The sequence below is a fragment of the Panulirus ornatus genome, chromosome 44 (assembly GCF_036320965.1).
Source record: "Panulirus ornatus isolate Po-2019 chromosome 44, ASM3632096v1, whole genome shotgun sequence".
NCBI classification, from domain to species: Eukaryota; Metazoa; Arthropoda; class Malacostraca; order Decapoda; family Palinuridae; genus Panulirus; species Panulirus ornatus.
The window spans coordinates 11,406,587-11,426,800 of record NC_092267.1 but is presented as its reverse complement, the minus strand read 5'-3'; the positions used below and the strand labels follow the sequence as shown (position 1 = coordinate 11,426,800).

The following is a 20,214-nucleotide window of genomic DNA, read 5'->3' as shown; positions in this document are numbered from 1 at the left end:
TGTGTCTGTGTGTGTATATATATGTGTACATTGAGATGTATAGGTATGTATATTTGCGTGTGTGGACGTGTGTGTATATACATGTGTATGGGGGTGGGTTGGGCCATTTCTTTCATCTGTTTCCTTGCGCTACCTCGCAAACGCGGGAGACAGCGACAAAGTAAAATAAATAAAATAACTTTAAATTTGGTAATGAATGAGTTGTAGTCCACAAGTTGATTTTTTTTTAATTCTAATGGCTAATAGTAAATAAAACAAGGAATTGATCAGCCAGCACATACCTGAGTAATGAAATTTGGATTACCTAAAGATCCCAGCCCTCCCCTTGTTTTCCAAGGCTGGGCCATCCCAGGCCTGGCTAGGGACAAACATAATCTAACTTAGCCTAACTCAGAAAAATCCACAGGTTGGGTTAGGGAAAACCTTCAGTGATTGTGAAATTTTTATTCATTCATTTATCATCTACTTATTTATTTTGCTTTGTCGCTGTCTCCCGCGTTAGCAAGGTAGTGCAAGGAAACAGACGAAAGAATGGCCCAACCCACCAACATACACATGTATATACATACACGTCCACACACACAAATATGCATACCTATACATCTCAACGTATACATATATAAATACACAAACAGATATATACATATATACACATGTACATAATTCATACTGTCTGCCTTTATTCATTCTCATCGCCACCCTGCCACACATGAAATAACAACCCCCTTCCCCCTCATGTGCGCGAGGTAGCGCTAGGAAAAGAAAACAAAGGCCACATTCATTCACACTCAGTCTCTAGCTCTCATGTAATAATGCACCGAAATCACAGCTCCCTTTCCACATCAAGGCCCCACAGAACTTTCCATGGTTTACCCCAGACACTTCACATGCCCTGATTCAATCCATTGACAGCACGTTGACCCTGATATACCACATCGTTCCAATTCACTCTATTCCTTGCACGCCTTTCACCTTCCTGCATGTTCAGGACCCAATCACTCAAAATCTTTTTCACTCCATCTTTCCACCTCCAATTTGGTCTCCCACTTCTCCTCTTTCCCTCCACCTCTGACACATATATCCTCTTGGTCAATCTTTCCTCACTCACTCTCTCCATGGGACCAAACCATTTCAAAACACCCTCTTCTGCTCTCTCAACCACACTCTTTTTATTACCTCACATCTCTCTTACCCTTACATTACTTACTCGATCAAACCACCTCACACCACATATTGTCTTCAAACATCTCATTTCCAGCACATCCACCCTCCTGCGCACAACTCTATCCATAGCCCACGCCTCGCAACCATACAACATTGTTGGAACCACTATTCCTTCAAACATACCCATTTTTGTTTTCCTAGATAATGTTCTCGACTTCCACACATTCTTCAATGCTCCCAGAACTTTTGCCCCCTCCCCAACCCTATGACTCACTTCCGCTTCCATGGTTCCATCTGCTGCCAAAGCCACTCCCAGATATCTAAAACACTTCACTTCCTCCAGTTTTTCTCCATTCAAACTTACCTCCCAACTGACTTGTCCCTCAACCCTACTGTACCTAATAACCTTGCTCTTATTCACATTTACTCTCAGCTTTCTTCTTTCACACACTTTACCAAGCTCAGTCACCAGCTTCTGCAGTTTCTCACATGAATCAGCCACCAGCGCTGTATCATCGGCGAACAACAACTCACTCACTTCCCAAGCTCTCTCATCCCCAACAGACTTCATACTTGCCCCTCTTTCCAAAACTCTTGCATTCACCTCCCAAACCCCATCCATAAACAAATTAAACAACCATGGAGACATCACACACCCCTGCCACAAACCTACATTCACTGAGAACCTATCACTTTCCTCTCTTCCTACACATACACATGCCTTACATCCTCGATATAAACTTTCCACTGCTTCTAACAACTTGCCTCCCACACCATATATTCTTAATATCTTCCATAGAGCATCTCTATCAACTCTATCATATGCCTTCTCCAGATCTATAGATGCTACACACAAATGCATTTGCTTTTCTAAGTATTTCTCACATTCTTCAAAGCAAACACCTGATCCACACATCCTCTGCCACTTCTGAAACCATATTGCTCTTCTCCAATCTGATGCTCTGTACATGCCTTCATCCTCTCAATCAATACCCTCCTATATAATTTCCCAGGAATACTCAACAAACTTATACCTCTGTAATTTGAGCACTCACTTTTATCCCCTTTGCCTTTGTACAATGGCACTATGCAAGCATTCCGCCAATCCTCAGGCACCTCACCATGAGTCATACATACATTGAATAACCTTACCAGCCAGTCAACAATACAGTCACCCCCTTTTATAATAAATTCCACTGCAATACCATCCAAACCCGCTGCCTTGCCGGCTTTCATCTTCCGCAAAGCTTTTACTACCTCTTCTCTGTTTACCAAATCATTTTCCCTAACCCTCTCACTTTGCACACAACCTTGACCAAAACATCCTTTATCTGCCACTCTATCATCAAAAACATTCAACAAACCTTCAAAATACTCACTCCATCTCCTTCTCACATCACCAATACTTGTTATCACCTCCCCATTAGCCCCCTTCACTGAAGTTCCCATTTGTTCCCTTGTCTTACGCACTTTATTTACCTCCTTCCAAAACATCTTTTTATTCTCCCTAAAATTTAATGATACTCTCTCACCCCAACTCTCATTTGCCCTCTTTTTCACCTCTTGCACCTTTCTCTTGACCTCCTGCCTCTTTCTTTTATACATCTCCCAGTCATTTGCACTATTTCCCTGCAAATGCCCCTGTCTTCTCTTTCACTAATTATCTTACTTCTTCATCCCACCACTCACTACCCTTTCTAATCTGCCCACCTCCCACGCTTCTCATGCCACAAGCTTCTTTTGCGCAAGCCATCACTACTTCCCTAAATACATCCCATTCCTCCCCCACTCCCCTTACATCCTTTGTTCTCACCTTTTTCCATTCTGTACTCAGTCACTCCTGGTACTCCTCACACAAGTCTCCTTCCCAAGCTCACTTACTCTCACCACTCTTTTCGCCCCAACATTCTCTCTCCTCTTCTGAAAACCTCTACAAATCTTCATCTTTGCCTCCACAAGGTAATGATCAGGCATCCCTCCAGTTGCACCTCTCAGCACATTAGCATCCAAAAGTCTCTCTTTCGCGCGCCTATCAATTAACACGTAATCCAATAACACTCTCCGGCCATCTCTCCTACTTATGTATTCTTATGTATATCTCTCTTTTTAAACCAGGTATTCCTAATCACCAGTCCTTTTTCAGCACATAAATCTACAAGCTCTTCACCATTTTTATTTACAACACTGAACACCACATGTACACCAATTATTCCCTCAACTGCCACATTACTCTCCTTTGCATTCAAATCATCCATCACTATAACCCGGTCTCGTGCATCAAAACTACTAACACACTCACTCAGCTGCTCCCAAAACACTTGCCTCTCATGATCTTTCTTCTCATGCCCAGGTGCATATGCACCAATAATCACCCACCTCTCTCCATCCACTTTCAGTTTTACCCATATCAATCTAGAGTTTACTTTCTTACACTCTATCACATACTCCCACCATTCCTGTTTCACGAGTAGTGCTACTCCTTCCCTTGCTCTTGTCCTCTCACTAACCCTTGACTTTACTCCCAAGACATTCCCAAACCACTCTTCCCCTTTACCCTTGAGCTTCGTTTCACTCAAAGCCAAAACATCCAGGTTCCTTTCCTCAAACATACTACCTATCTCTCCTTTTTTCTCATCTTGGTTACATCCACACACATTTAGACACCCCAATCTGAGCCTTCGAGGAGGATGAGCACTCCCCCACGTGACTCCTTCTTCTGTTTCCCCTTTTAGAAAGTTAAAATACAAGGAGGGGAGGGTTTCCAGCCCTCCGCTCCCGTCCCCTTTAGTCACCTTCTACAACACGTGAGAAATGCATGGGAAGTATTTTTTCATTTTTCAATATATCGATTTTTTAATAAATCGATATATTGCCAGTCACCACATACCAAGAGGCTAAATAGTGACAGTTGCAATGAACAAAATGAGCTGATGCCAAATATGTCAGTGCTTTTGCCAATAACTAAATGAGATAAAAATTGAAAACCTCATCCATCAAAATCAGATTCTAAGTCTAACAAGATTTTTCTCATTGAACATACTCTTAAATATCTCAAATCTGGGGCAAGCCTTGGGTCAAGTAATTGCCAAATTATAGATCTTGCCAGCTTTGAGTACTATCAGTGTCCAGAGAACTTGATACCACCCTGAGTAACTTATAATTACCTCTAAGTGTTTTATTTCCCAATTCTGTATGTTTACATAACTTCACTGCTTTCAAAACCCCATTTCTGCTTACCTCTCATCCTAAAATTTCTCACAACCTTCCCAATCACTTATGAGGTATCTGTAATATTACCATTCAACAGAGTAAACAAACTTAGTTAATATCACTGTAACGTTTAAACCATCTTGGAAATCCCACATTACACAAATAGTTTCATCTACCATTATGTGACTGACAGCGTTGTTTATATCCTGTAAATTCTTTTCTCCTGAATACTGAATCCAGTTATACAAACGTCTGAACCATTCTTCTATTGAGTAATACTGTCACATCCAGGGATGTTCTGGTTCTATTTATTTAGCAGAAAGGGTCCAGTCCAAAGCAAACTGACTTATCATCTCTCCCAGTCTGACCACAGAACTTGACCCACTTTACCGAAAATCACAGTGTTGGTTCACTTTCCCTCTTCCATTAGATATTTCTTTGGTTTCTGCTCCAGAGGGCTGACTACCATCAATTAAACCATGTAATGTCTGATAAGCTACACCATCTCATGATAATTGTAACTGGCAACTCAAGGGTAGGCAGCTGTGATATGATTCTTTCATAATCTGTAAAACTTTTAAACTCTTTACCCCCTCATATCTTTCCAACCAACTATCACTTCCCCTTTTAAAATGTAGATTTTTCAGTTCTTCTGAAACACAAAATATTTTCCTCTTAAAAAGATTTTCCTCTTATTTCGTATTCTTCCTCTCTTTAACCATTTTCATATTACATAAAACCTAACTAATGTGGATTTTTCTTAGTGACTGGAGCCTCAGACATTAAAAAAAAATCAATATTTATACATTACTACACGATTAGTCTGCATGCTTTGCACAACCCTAACTGTAGGCCATGCCTCATAACCATATAACATTGTTGGAAATACTATTCCTTCAAACATACCCATTTTTGCTCTCCACAATAATGTTCTCTCCTTCCACATATTTTTCATCATTCCCAAAACCTTCGCCCCCTCCCCCACCCTATGACTCACTTCTGCTTCCATGGGTCCATTCACTGCTAAATCTACTCCCAGATACCTAAAACACTTTTTCTCCAGTCAAACTTACATCCCAATTAACTTGTTCCTCATCCCAACTGAACCTAATATCCTTGCTGTTATTCACATTTACTCTCAACTTTCTCCTTTCACACACTTTTCCAAACTCAGTCACCAACTTCTGCAGTTTCTCACTCGAATTAGCCAGCAGAGCTGTATCATCGGTGAACAACAATTGACTTACTTCCCAGGCCCTTTCATCTCCAACAGACTGTATACTCGCCCCTCGCTCCAAAACTCTTGAATTTACCTCCCTAACTACCCCATCCATAAACAAATTAAACAACAACCCTTCCACCTAACCTAACATAACTTTCACTGGGAACCAATCACTCTCCTCTCTTCCCACTAGCACACATGCCTTACATCCATGGTAAAAACTTTTCACTGCTCCTAGCAGCTTACCTCCCACACCATATACCCTTAAGACCTTCCATAAAGCATCTTTATCAACCCTATCATATGCCTTCTCCAGATCCATAAATGCTACATACAAATCCATCTGTTTTTCTAAGGATTTCTCGCACATATTCTTCACAGGAAACACCTGATCCACACAGCCTCTTGTTCGCCATTTCCCGCATTAGCAAGGTAGCACCAGAAACAAACAAGGAAAGGCAGCACTTCCTCACTTCTGTTCTCTAGCTGTCATGTGCATTGAACCAAAACTACAGCCCCCTGTCCACAAACAGGCACCACATACCTTTCCATGACCTCCAACAGCCACTTAACATGCCTGGGTTCAGTCAATTGACAGCATGTTGCCTATTGTGTACAACATCTTTTCAGTTCACTATATCTTATGCATGTCTTTCACCTTTCTTTATGTTCATTCCTTGATTTTTCAAAATCTTTTGTCTCCATCCTATCTCCAATTTGATCTTCCCCTATACCTTGTCCCCTCTACTTCTCACACATGTATACTCTTTGTCAACTTCCCTTCACTCATTCTTTCCATATGTCCAAACTATTTCATCACACTCCCTTTAGCTCTCTCAACCACACTCTTCTTATTACCACACCTCTCTCTTACCCTTTATTACTTACTTGATCAAACCACCTCACACCACATATTGTCCTCAAACATTCCATTTCCAGTACATCCACCCTCCTCCACACATTGACATCTATAGCCCATGACTTGCATCCATATATCATTGTTAGGACTACTGTACCTTCAAACATACCTATTTTTACCCTCACAGATAAAGACCTCTTTCCACACTTTTCTCAATGCTTGCAGGGCCTTTGCCCCCTCACTCAATATATGGCTCTCTTGTTTTCATTAACTGCCATATCCACTCTTAGGTATCTAAAATACTTGTTTTTCTAACTTTTCTCCATATAAACTCACCTCTGAATCTGAGGCTTGAAGTACCCATCTTCCTACTTCATTGTTAATTTCACGTGCCTCTCACCACAAAGCCTGTTCCCTGGCTACTGAACTCCATTTCCCAGTCTATGTTGCCATAGAAACAGATGAAGTTTGTGTAGTTTCCATAATTAGATCTCCTCTTATATCTTGTCTCAACTTTGCTTTTTAAATATCTTCTTTTGGCATAAAGTCAAACTTGAGCATTACATTGCCATGTCTTCCAATTTGTGTATCATATATAATATTCTCAATAGCCATGCTAATATGTGTGAAGATAAGATTTAGCAGTGATGGTTTATCATATCAATTCCTCTCATCCTAGTGTGCTCATTGGCATGCTGATAGAGAAAATTTTCCAGTAAACACTCCAAAAACTTGTCATCATAACTCCCTATTCCACATTATCAGTACTTTACCATCCCTTAGAAGTGAATATTTTACTGCTTCATTTACTATCTTGAGTGTTCCCTCATTGTCATCATTGTATATTTATTCAGGACTGTTGCAATTTTTTTTTTGAGGATTACATAATATTAGCCCCCCCCACTTTGCACTTCTGTACTAATCTCATTATGTATTGTCTGAATGGGCCATCCTCCAATATTACTTGAAATTTTGGGATATCTTTCATACAATCCTCTCCCTCCTCAGCCTTCTCTTTCCTATGCTCTCTGGGCAGAACAGGTGAGATCTTATCTCTTTATTTCTTTTTGTTTCCATGACTCCAACATTATCAGGTGCACTTTCCCTTATACCATCCTTGAGTTCCAGCCCTTTACCATTAACTAGTAATCTGTCAACATTTGGATTCATTACCTTTAGTCTGATGTTACCGACTCCTAAACTCATACACTCATACAAAGTGCTGGCGGGGCTGCTACATCCTCTTGACTCATTTGTTTTTTTGTCTTCTGACTGTATTCTCTGCTTTTCTCCCTCTCTTTCCTTGATTTATCACATCTGATTAATATTCCATTGAATTTTGCCTTACCTATAAATTTCTAAGCTCACCCACATACCTCCTACTAGATAACTCCTAGTTAAAAGGAACCATTACTGGTCATCCTTATCCTTTGTGATTATAACAACCAATTCTTCATTTAAATATAACCAAAACTGCATCTGGCAGTTCCTTAGCCTCCAGTAATATTTTAACCCATTTTCTGCAACCTGCTGTAGATATAAAGATACCAATACCACCATGTGTGGAGGGATTTCAGTTGATCAAAGGGGTAATTATTTCACAGTTTGATTTTTGATACTCCTTATCCCTAAGTAGAAAAAAATAATCTAGTAACTCACCTGATCTTCTTATGGAAAGGTCAATGATTACTTGTGTATGAAGGAACGTTACCATCTGCACTGCTAGATGCATCAGTGTCTCAGTTTTTCCTTTTCACATTCTTTTTTTCCTTATCTTCACTAGACTAATACATTTGGGTTTTTAATTTGTGCTAACAAATTAATTTGTCTGAGTATCTGTTTTTCATCAATATGTGTTTCCATCGATCTGTATTTTAACAATGCAGAGATCTCTCAGAGAAAGTTTTTTCAGATCACATTTTCTTTTATTTACTTATTTAAGTTCTAGCCATCTGTCTAGCATTTCTGTATTATACAGAATTAGTGACACAAAGAGAAAAAGTAAAGGAAAAAGCTATAATAATTTCATAAATACTGTATACTTTTTCCATCTAGAAACTCTGAAAGGACCTGTTAATGATAAGCTGTTTGTTTATTTGTTCTCTTTTCCCAAAGGTTTAGCATGAGTTCAGAATTTTTTCATTACTTATGTGTATTGTAAACATATTTTTTTCAATATTGCATTGACTGTCACTGTCAACTGATTTACTGCATTCGTTTTCATCATCTATTTGCAGCAAGTGGACTGTGTTTCAGAGCTATCACTGTCATCTGTTTCACTTTTCTTTGTTACTTTTTCTAATTCTAGCTTACTCAAGTCATCATAGTCTGTTGCATCCAGGATATCGACAATTCTTACAGAACATGTAATTTCACCCCAGGCTTCATTGATGGGCTGACAGTGAGTGGATATTGTCCTCTCTTAGGAGCTGACACTTTGATGGCTGCTGACCCACATACTCAGAAATAATTTGCTCATTATCTGTCATCAGTTTTATGTACTGCCATTTCTTAATGCTGTCACCATCTTTATTCCTGCCAATATCTTAAGTCCTAATCTAACAGGGTGTTGCTATAGCTGCACCATGTTTTTGCATGTTATTTTTGGTATTGCTGTTGCAATACCTTGCAGTGAATGGGGTGATGCAACAACTTGCAGTGAATGGGTTAATAAGCATTTCCACTTACTTTTCCTACCAACAGTGCCTATTATTTTTTCAACAGCTTCATTAGCTTTCCTGTGAACCTCTTGTTTGTATGACCCCAAGTCTCTGTTCCTCTCTATCAATCTTTATGCTCTGCTTGTTTATCAACTGCTGAAATTGTTCCCTCTGAATCTCCCTGCCCATTATAGTTTGTCCTTTCCTCTACCAGAACAGCTGCAACGCTGCTCCTTCACCTCCCTGCAGATAAGTGTACTACATCTTTTGGTTATATATTGTCCAATAATGGAGAGGAAAAAGAAATGGTAAAATAATCAAAAAGAGTTCATAGTATCTGGTAAAACAAGTAAGAATATATACTTAATACATATAATGTGTTTTTTGTCACCTAATTGTTAAGAGTGTGCATTTCCTTACTGCAAACAATAAACAGTTCCTAACTGTTTATGGCCACAACATACAAATATTGAGAGCATATTACAATCTGTACATGTGGAAAATATAGTTTTCATATGTAAAAACAATATTTGAAGTGCCTGCAGTAATTTACAAATCTTTTTGAAACATATTTTGTTGTTGCTTTCCCACTTTTCATTTCATTTTGTATCCAGTTTATAAACAATGCCATACATTCTAGGCTCCATCATTACTTGTTATAAAGCGTAGTGAGGCTAACTATTTATCTATATCTCTGATGCTTGTTCCCTCTGGGAACTCCCATCATGGGGATAGCCACAGCAAAAGAGTCTTCACTTATCCCTCTCCTTTCATGCCAAACTCACATACACCATTCATGCATTCTTCCACCTATTCTCTCGCTCCAGTGCTCATGCACTCTATTTCCCCATGTTTTAGGTGTTCTTCCTTACACATGTGAAGCGTCTGGGGTACACCATGGAAAGTTCTGTGGGGTCTGGATGTGGAAAGGGAGCTGTGGTTTCGGTGCATTATTACTAGACAGCTAGAGATTAAGTGTCAACGAATGTGGCCTTTGTTGTCTTTTCCTAGTACTACCTCGCACACATAAGGGGGAGGGGGTTGTTATTTCATGTGTGGCGGGGTGGCGATGGGAATGAATAAAGGCAGATAGTATGAATATCCAGGCCCCACAGAACTTTCCATGGTTTACCCCAGACGCTTCATATGCCTTGGTTCAATCCACTGACAGCACGTCAACCCCGGTATACCACATCGTTCCAATTCACTCTATTCCTTGCACGCCTTTCCCCCTCCTGCATGTTCAGGCCCCGATCACTCAAAATCTTTTTCACTCCATCTTTCCACCTCCAATTTGGTCTCCCACTTCTCCTCGTTCCCTCCACCTCTGACACATATATCCTCTTGGTCAATCTTACCTCACTCATTCTCTCCATGTGACCAAACCATTTCAAAACACCCTCTTCTGATCTCTCAACCACACCCTTTTTATTACCACACATCCACCCTCCTCCACACAACTCTATCCATAGCCCATGTCTCGCGACCATATAACATTGTTGGAACCACTATTCCTTCAAACGTACCCATTTTTGCTCTCCGAGATATTGCTTTCGACTTCCACACATTCTTCAACGCTCCCAGAATTTTAACCCTTCCCCCACCCTATGATTCACTTCTGCTTCCATGGTTCCATCCGCTGCCAAATCCACTCCCAGATATCTAAAACACTTCACTTCCTCGTTTTTATCCATTCAAATTATCTCCCAATTGACTTGACCCCCAACCCTACTGTACCTAATAACCTTGCTCTTATTCACATTTACTCTTAACTTTCTTCTTTCACACACTTTACCAAGCTCAGTCACCAGCTTCTGCAGTTTCTCACATGAATCAGCCACCAGCGCTGTATCATCAGCGAACAACAACTCACTCACTTCCCAAGCTCTCTCATCCACAACAGACTGCATACTTGCCCCTCTTCCCAAAACTCTTGCATTCACCTCCCTAACAATCCCATCCATAAACAAATTAAACAACCATGGAGACATCACACACCCCTGCCGCAAACCTACATTCACTGAGATCCAATCACTTTCCTCTCTTCCTACGCGTACACATGCCTTACATCCTCAATAAAAACTTTTCACTGCTTCTAACAACTTGCCTCCCACACCACATATTCTTAATAACTTCCACAGAGCATCTCTATCAACTCTATTATATGCCTTCTCCAGATCCATGAATGCTACATACAAATCCATTTGCTTTTCTAAGTATTTCTCACATACATTCTTCAAAGCAAACACCTGATCCACACATCCTCTACCACTTCTGAAATCACACTGCTCTTCCCCAATCTGATGCTCTGTACATGCCTTCAACCTCTCAATCAATAGCCACCCATATAATTTACCAGGAATACTCAATAAACTTATACCTCTGTAATTTGAGCACTCACCTTTGTCCCCTTTGCCTTTGTACAATGGCACTATGCAAGCATTCTGCCAATCCTCAGGCACCTCACCATGAATCATACATACATTAAATAACCTTACCAACCAGTCAACAATACAGTCACCCTCTTTTTTAATAAATTCCACTGCAATACCATCCAAACCTGCTGCCTCGCTGGCTTTCATCTTCTGCAAAGCTTTACTACCTCTTCTCTGTTTACCAAATCATTTTCCCTAACCCTCTCACTTTGCACACAACCTCGACCAAAACATCCTATATCTGCCACTCTATCATCAAACACATTCAACAAACCTTCAAAATACTCACTCCATCTCCTTCTCACATCACCACTACTTGTTATCACCTCCCCATTAGCCCCCTTCACTGAAGTTTCCATTTGCTCCCTTGTCTTATGCACTTTATTTACCTCCTTCCAAAACATCTTTTTATTCTCCCTAAAATTTAATGATACTCTCTCACCCCAACTCTCATTTGCCCTCTTTTTAACTCTTGCACCTTTCTCTTGACCTCCTGCCTCTTTCTTTTATACATCTCCCATTCATTTGCATTTTTTCCCTACAAAAATCATCCAAATGCCTCTCTCTTCTCTTTCACTAATAATCTTACTTCTTCATCCCACCACTCACTACCCTTTCTAATCAACCCACCTCCCACGCTTTCCATGCCACAAGCATCTTTTGCGCAAGCCATCACTGTTTCCCTAAATACATCCCATTCCTCCCCCACTCCCCTTACTTCCTTTGTTCTCACCTTTTTCCATTCTGTACTCAGTCTCTCCTGGTACTTCCTAACACAAGTCTCCTTCCCAAGCTCACTTACTCTCACCACTCTCTTCACCCCAACATTCTCTCTTCTTTTCTGAAAACCTCTACAAATCTTCACCTTCGCCTCCACAAGATAATGATCAGACATCCCTCCAGTTGCACCTCTCAGCACTTTAACATCCAAAAGTCTCTCTTTCGCGCACTATCAATTAACACGTAATCCAATAACGCTCTCTAGCCATCTCTCCTACTTACATACGTATATTTATGTATATCTCTCTTTTTAAACCAGGTATTCCCAATCACCAGTCCTTTTTCAGCACATAAATCTACAAGCTCTTCACCATTTCCATTTACAACACTGAACACCCCATGTATACCAATTATTCCCTCAACTGCCACATTACTCACCTTTGCATTCAAATCACCCATCACTATAACCCGGTCTCGTGCATCAAAACTACTAACACACTCACTCAGCTGCTCCCAAAACACTTGCCTTTCATGATCTTTCTTCTCATGCCCAGGTGCATATGCACCAATAATCACCCATCTCTCTCCATCAACTTTCAGTTTTACCCATATCAATCTAGAGTTTACTTTCTTACACTCTATCACATACCCCCACCACTCCTGTTTCACGAGTAGTGCTACTCCTTCCCTTGCTCTTGTCCTCTCACTAACCCCTGACTTTACTCCCAAGACATTCCCAAACCACTCTTCCCCTTTACCCTTGAGCTTCACTTCACTCAGAGCCAAAACATCCAGGTTCCTTTCCTCAAACATACTACCTATCTCTCCTTTTTTCTCATCTGGTTACATCCACACACATTTAGACACCCCAATCTGAGCCTTCGAGGAGGATGAGCACTCCCTGCATGACTGCTTCTGTTTCCCCTTTTAGAAAGTTAAAATACAAGGAGGGAAGGTTTTCTAGCCCCCCGCCCCCATCCCCTTTAGTCGCCTTCTATGACGTGAGGAATGCATGGGAAGTCTGTGTGTGTATATATCTGTATACGTTGAGATGTATAGGTATGTATATGTGCGTGTGTTGACGTGTATGTATATACATGTGTATGTGGGTGAGCTGGGCCATTCTTTCGTCTGATTCCTTGCGCTACCTCGCCAACGTGGGAGACAGCCACAAAGCAATATAAATAAATAAATAATTAAATCCTTTCACACCAATCACACTGTGGCTGATGTCAGTATTTGTAACTAGACTGGAAATTATTATTTTTTTTTTGTAATTCTGTTTTGGAGAAGACTGCATGATGAGACCTGAAGGACTTTGGTTTCTGAGCCTGAAGTGTAAATAAAATTACAAATCACTTGAAGAACACTGATAATTACATGAGATTGTATGAAAACACAAATGAAGTGAAACAATAAAAAAGCACACCATCACTTTTATAGATATGAGGTGTGGACTGAAGCCATCCTTCTTCAAAAAGGATCATTTCACTATTTTCCTGTTGATGTTGTACTTGATAATATCAGATGCATCTTTTTTGTATACTGTATATAATTAAAGTCTCAAAGAATACTGTGATCTAGAGATGTAGCTTCAGATGTGAGGTATAGATGACTCAAAGGATAAGAGTTGAGGGACTGGAACAGTTACTAACAATCACTGACAAATTACAGCAAATGGCTGCAAATTAATCCTTCAAAATGGGTGAAGTTTTTATTGGTATGTTAGATTAATGTTCCATCACTAAAGCTGATAAATCTTAATTTGGTTAGGTCTGTAAGGTAGATTAAGATACACCTGCAATTCTACGCATTTTAGATGTCTACTTTTTCTCTGCTTTAAAGCTCTAACCACTTTCTGGAAGAATAAAGATATTTAAAAAGGGAGTTTATATATGTCATCACTCCTCCAAATTATGAATTCTGATACTTGTTTAGCCTCATTTTTGTCAACTTTCAGTAAGAAATAACCAAAGATAACCTGGAAATTTACCAACAATTCTGATGTGTTTCATACACATTCCTGTAATTAGTTTCCAGATTAGAAATAATCGCATTAAGGCCTTCAATCACTGGCCCATCCTCATTACTTTGCACCTATTTTAATTATATTTCATCATCCATTTGTCATACCAACTTAGAAGCAGATGCAATCGTTGTTATCCCATATATTGGAAACATATACATATGGCAAATTATTGGCATACATCAATACTTGAATAACAACAGGCTCATGGTAGAAACCTACAGAAAAGAGGGAGGAGGGATAAAGTGGGGCGACCCCATTACTCCTGCTTCCAAATTAATCTCCATTAAGTTAAACCAATAGTTTTATAAGCCGAAGAACAGAGTCTTTGAGAAATGGTAATGTGTTTTTCATGAATCATAATACAAATATGTAATTCGTGTTAACTATAACAAATAATCAGAGAATACATGTAGCACTAACTTTTTCTTAGGCTGCAATGTTGACGTTAACTCTGATACTTCTATGGACCACGCTTATTGTTTACATATGTTACGCGCTCGTTTTTTTTTTTTTTTTTTACGTATAATATTTACAAGAAATTTCAATTAAGTGCCTTTGATAAAAGAAATCATATAAAATATTAGATAGTCATTCAAATCATCCGATTTTACTGAAGAAGGCAAGAGTAGTATGTGCAATTTTTTTTTTAAATCTGGTGGAGCATATTTATCTTAAAAAAATATAGACCAAATGACAATTGTAAGAATGGCTTTCTTGCGGCACGGAAGGCTTTTGCAAAATTAATTGTATTGAATTTGCTTGACTGCCAATAGAGTACTTCGATGAGTCTGGAAATGTTACACCTCTTCCTTTCCTTCTATTTTCATAAACTTCTCTTCGTTGCTAATAAATGCCTCTAAATTTTTCAGCTTCCAATTTCCTCTCCCCCCCCCTCCCAAATAAAGTATATATTTTGTTGGTTTCTAGAACAAGAATTACATACTATGTTGGCCAAGATGATGTATGCAGAACAATGTTGATACATTCATGCACACGTAACCCAAATGTAAAAATTTGTGAGGTAAAGAACAAGATTAAGTGTTTTCGCAGTGGAAGACACTACAGCCCAACACCAAGGAGTTACAATGAGGAGTAGGCTTCGGAAATCACTGATATATATATATATATATATATATATATATATATATATATATATATATATATATATATATATATATATATATATCCCTGGGGATAGGGGAGAAAGAATACTTCCCACGTATTCCCTGCGTGTCGTAGAAGGCGACTAAAAGGGAAGGGAGCGGGGGGGGGGGGGGCTGGAAATCCTCCCCTCTCGTATTTTTTTTTAATTTTCCAAAAGAAGGAACAGAGAAGGGGGCCAGGTGAGGATATTCCCTCAAAGGCCCAGTCCTCTGCTCTTAACGCTACCTCGCTTTCGCGGGAAATGGCGAATGGTAGTAGGGAGGTGAGTTTGAATGGAGAAAAACTGGAGGAAGTGAAGTGTTTTAGATATCTGGGAGTGGATCTGGCAGCGGATGGAACCATGGAAGCGGAAGTGGATCATAGGGTGGGGGCTGTCAGTGAATTGAATCGGGTCATGTGAAGCGTCTGGGGTAAACCATGGAAAGCTGTGTAGGTATGTATATTTGCGTGTGTGGACGTATGTATATACATGTATATGGGGGTGGGTTGGGCCATTTCTTTCGTCTGTTTCCATGCGCTACCTCGCAAACGCGGGAGACAGCGACAAAGCAAAAAAAAAAAATATATATATAATTTGGTAAACAGAGAAGAGGTAGTAAAAGCTTTGCGGAAGATGAAAGCCGGCAAGGCAGCAGATTTGGATGGTATTGCAGTGGAATTTATTAAAAAAGGGGGTGACTGTATTGTTGACTGGTTGGTAAGGTTATTTTATGTATGTATGACTCATGGTGAGGTGCCTGAGGATTGGCGGAATGCGCGCATAGTGCCATTGTACAAAGGCAAAGGGGATAAGAGTGAGTGCTCAAATTACAGAGGTATAAGTTTGTTGAGTATTCCTGGTAAATTATATGGGAGGGTATTGATTGAGAGGGTGAAGGCATGTACAGAGCATCAGATTGGGGAAGAGCAGTGTGGTTTCAGAAGTGGTAGAGGATGTGTGGATCAGGTGTTTGCTTTGAAGAATGTATGTGAGAAATACTTAGAAAAGCAAATGGATTTGTATGTAGCATTTATGGATCTGGAGAAGGCATATGATAGAGTTGATAGAGATGCTCTGTGGAAGGTATTAAGAATATATGGTGTGGGAGGAAAGGTGGTAGAAGCAGTGAAAAGTTTTTATCGAGGATGTAAGGCATGTGTACGTGTAGGAAGAGAGGAAAGTGATTGGTTCTCAGTGAATGTAGGTTTGCGGCAGGGGTGTGATGTCTCCATGGTTGTTTAATTTGTTTATGGATGGGGTTGTTAGGGAGGTGAATGCAAGAGTTTTGGAAAGAGGGGCAAGTATGAAGTCTGTTGGGGAGGAGAGAGCTTGGGAAGTGAGTCAGTTGTTGTTCGCTGATGATACAGCGCTGGTGGCTGATTCATGTGAGAAACTGCAGAAGCTGGTGACTGAGTTTGGTAAAGTGTGTGAAAGAAGAAAGTTAAGAGTAAATGTGAATAAGAGCAAGGTTATTAGGTACAGTAGGGTTGAGGGTCAAGTCAATTGGGAGGTGAGTTTGAATGGAGAAAAACTGGAGGAAGTGAAGTGTTTTAGATATCTGGGAGTGGATCTGGCAGCGGATGGAACCATGGAAGCGGAAGTGGATCATAGGGTGGGGGAGGGGGCGAAAATTCTGGGAGCCTTGAAGAATGTGTGGAAATCGAGAACATTATCTCGGAAAGCAAAAATGGGTATGTTTGAAGGAATAGTGGTTCCAACAATGTTGTATGGTTGCGAGGCGTGGGCTATGGATAGAGTTGTGCGCAGGAGGATGGATGTGCTGGAAATGAGATGTTTGAGGACAATGTGTGGTGTGAGGTGGTTTGATCGAGTAAGTAACGTAAGGGTAAGAGAGATGTGTGGAAATAAAAAGAGCGTGGTTGAGAGAGCAGAAGAGGGTGTTTTGAAATGGTTTGGGCACATGGAGAGAATGAGTGAGGAAAGATTGACCAAGAGGATATATGTGTCGGAGGTGGAGGGAACGAGAAGAGGGAGACCAAATTGGAGGTGGAAAGATGGAGTGAAAAAGATTTTGTGTGATCGGGGCCTGAACATGCAGGAGGGTGAAAGGAGGGCAAGGAATAGAGTGAATTGGAGCGATGTGGTATACCGGGGTTGACGTGCTGTCAGTGGATTGAATCAAGGCATGTGAAGCGTCCGGGGTAAACCATGGAAAGCTGTGTAGGTATGTATATTTGCGTGTGTGGACGTGTGTATGTACATGTGTATGGGGGGGGGGTTGGGCCATTTCTTTCGTCTGTTTCCTTGCGCTACCTCGGAAACGCGGGAGACAGCGACAAAGCAAAAAAAAAAAAAATATACATATATATATATATATATATATATATATATATATATATATATATATATATATATATATATATAAAAGATATTAACAATAGTAAAAAGACGTGGCTCATACAAGGCTCATGGTCTTTATAAAATTTCACCTCATGCGTTAAAGATGTATGCAGAGATGTTAAATAGACCACTTGAATTACGATTCAAGATGTCACTGCAGAGAGGCAAAGTGCCAAGGAATGGACAAAGGTAAGCGCCATACTTAACATACAAAAAAAAAAAAAAAACTGGAATAGGCGTTGAATTACATACCGGTCTCTAATGTAGTGTGTAATGTTACGGTAAAGATTATTAGAGCTTAAATGGATGACTTCCTACTTAAAGAAATTTGGGATCCTAAGTGAGAGGCAGCATGGTTTTAGGGAAAGGTCATGTGTTACTTCCTCTCATAATTTTACAAGATAGTGAGCTCAGCTTTGGGCCAAAAAAGATTGCTTAAACCGTTTGTATCTGGACTGCTATAAAGAATTTGACACTGCCGCTTGGGAGGCTGATTAAGAAAATATATCACTAATCAGGAGGAATAAGAGGGAAACGATTGATAGATTACCTCAGTGGGAGGGAACGAAGGACGCATATTTTGAAGAGCCTTTTCATATAATGGGTTGAGGTGACTTGCAGAGTGTTTCCTTGTGGGACCATTGCCCTTCTTGACCTATGTAGATGACTTATAGACTCCAAAGTTGTTCAGAAAAGATAGTCAATGAAATTCAGTCCGAGCATATGTAAGGTAATGAGGACGAGACAAAGCGAAAGAAGGCTTCGATGTAATATTATATATCAGGAAATAAGTTTCAGGATTCCGTGTGTGTTAGGCATATGAATCAACAACACCCTTAACCTGTCAGCAGAGTTCCATATTAGAATAGTTGGTCAAACTGTTTGCTGGCAAATATCAGAATAGCTATGTTACATGAACATATATATATTTTTAGTGAACTGTCCATATCTTACCAAAAGTAGCAAAAAAGTTGATAAAGTGAAAGGAGGCCTTAATATTTGTCGTCATTCCTTACCTGTCACCAGAATCCCACATTAGGAGAATAGTTAAGGAAATAAAACCACCTGCCGGATAAGTTTGGAGTATCTTTCAAGTATATGGGTACGTAAATATTCAGCAAGCTTTTCATGCGGGTCAAGACGCTTTAATATTCTATTTGTGGATTTTCTAGATATTTCCAAGACCCTATTCCATATCACTGGTGATGAGGGTATTGTCTTGTGAAAACACTTTTGAACTCAGTTCCTCTCATTATTGTTGATTTTCCTTTACTTACTGGTCTTTAATTAATAATTAACTCCTTATGAACTTTAATCAAAATTTTGAATGGTTTCTTGTCTTCCTACATTTTTTCCCTTAGTTTACGTTCCTCTATCTTATCCTGCCTACCATACGCATTCCTTGCTTTCATGTAGACTTACAAGCTAAGGTCGATGTGGTTTTGTTTATATCATCTTTATTGCGTACTACGGTACTTCTTCACTTTATATCATTTTATATTGGTCACTTTCTCTCTTTTGATGTATCCTAGTCTAAAAGTAACCATGTTCCTATTGCCACACTGTATATTTCACATAACCTTGTACCACCTTATCTTGGTTCCTGGCTACTAAATACCATTTTCCACTTCACATACATTTATATGCCATGTAAACTCCATAATTACATATTGTTGAGTCGGGTTTTATCACTGGTCTATTTACGTCTTCAACGCACAACCTGATTCGTGCATTAAGTGACTTTTCTTCAAAGAATGTATTTTATTCTCAATTCCCATACTAGTATTGAGAGTGTGTGAAGGTAAGATCTAAGTGTAAGTTTACATACATAACTTTGCATGCTAAAACTGAGTACTACGTGATACCTTAGGTAAGATCTAGGTGTACGTTCACATACGTAGCTTAGGATGAGTACAACTAGTTTGTGAGTAATAGCCGTTAGTTTTACCACTGAGCTGGGAGAGATATACAGTAGGTGTGTGACCTGCTGAGTTCCACCATGGGGCTGGTAGTGGCTGGGACTCGATGTGGTCTCAGTGTTGGTGTAATCTGATCCTGAGTTCCACATAGTGTTGACCTACTCAGTTGTATGGGCCGCTACAAACTTAATAGGCATACATTGTATTGTGAGCATGATAAACACCAAGGCCTATCACCGACTAGTGATCAATTTAGCAGTATGTTCAGCTGAGACCTAACATAACCCATTTCGCTGTCTTATATATCTTAAACTCCATATTGTTTCATTGTAAAGTAGCTTTTAGTATGGTGGTTTGCTCTTACTTATACTGGCCTTCCTCTGATGTTCTTTTTCCCAGAACGCATCAGAATACAGACTGATATGTAGTAGTCTCATATATTCAAATGTATTAGGAGTATCAAATTATTTATGAAGCTTAAACACGATTAT

General features: G+C 39.7%; 2 protein-coding genes across 13 annotated transcripts in view; one reads left to right on the top strand and one right to left on the bottom strand.

Moving 5' to 3' along the window:
* Positions 1-20,214, bottom strand: part of LOC139762739 (transmembrane protein 129) — a 209,300-nt gene that overhangs the window by 69,605 nt on the left and 119,481 nt on the right. The gene's annotated exons all lie outside the window — the stretch shown is intronic.
* LOC139762741 (26S proteasome non-ATPase regulatory subunit 9) overlaps positions 1-20,214 on the top strand; it is a 161,338-nt gene that overhangs the window by 79,352 nt on the left and 61,772 nt on the right. Inside the window, exon 1 of one of the 9 annotated variants that reach the window (XM_071687835.1) lies at positions 19,219-19,234. The exons of 1 other annotated variant lie outside the window; for it this stretch is intronic. The gene's annotated coding sequence lies outside the window, so the exon portion shown is untranslated. 7 more of the 9 variants (XM_071687828.1, XM_071687834.1, XM_071687827.1 and 4 more) reach the window with 7 other exon arrangements.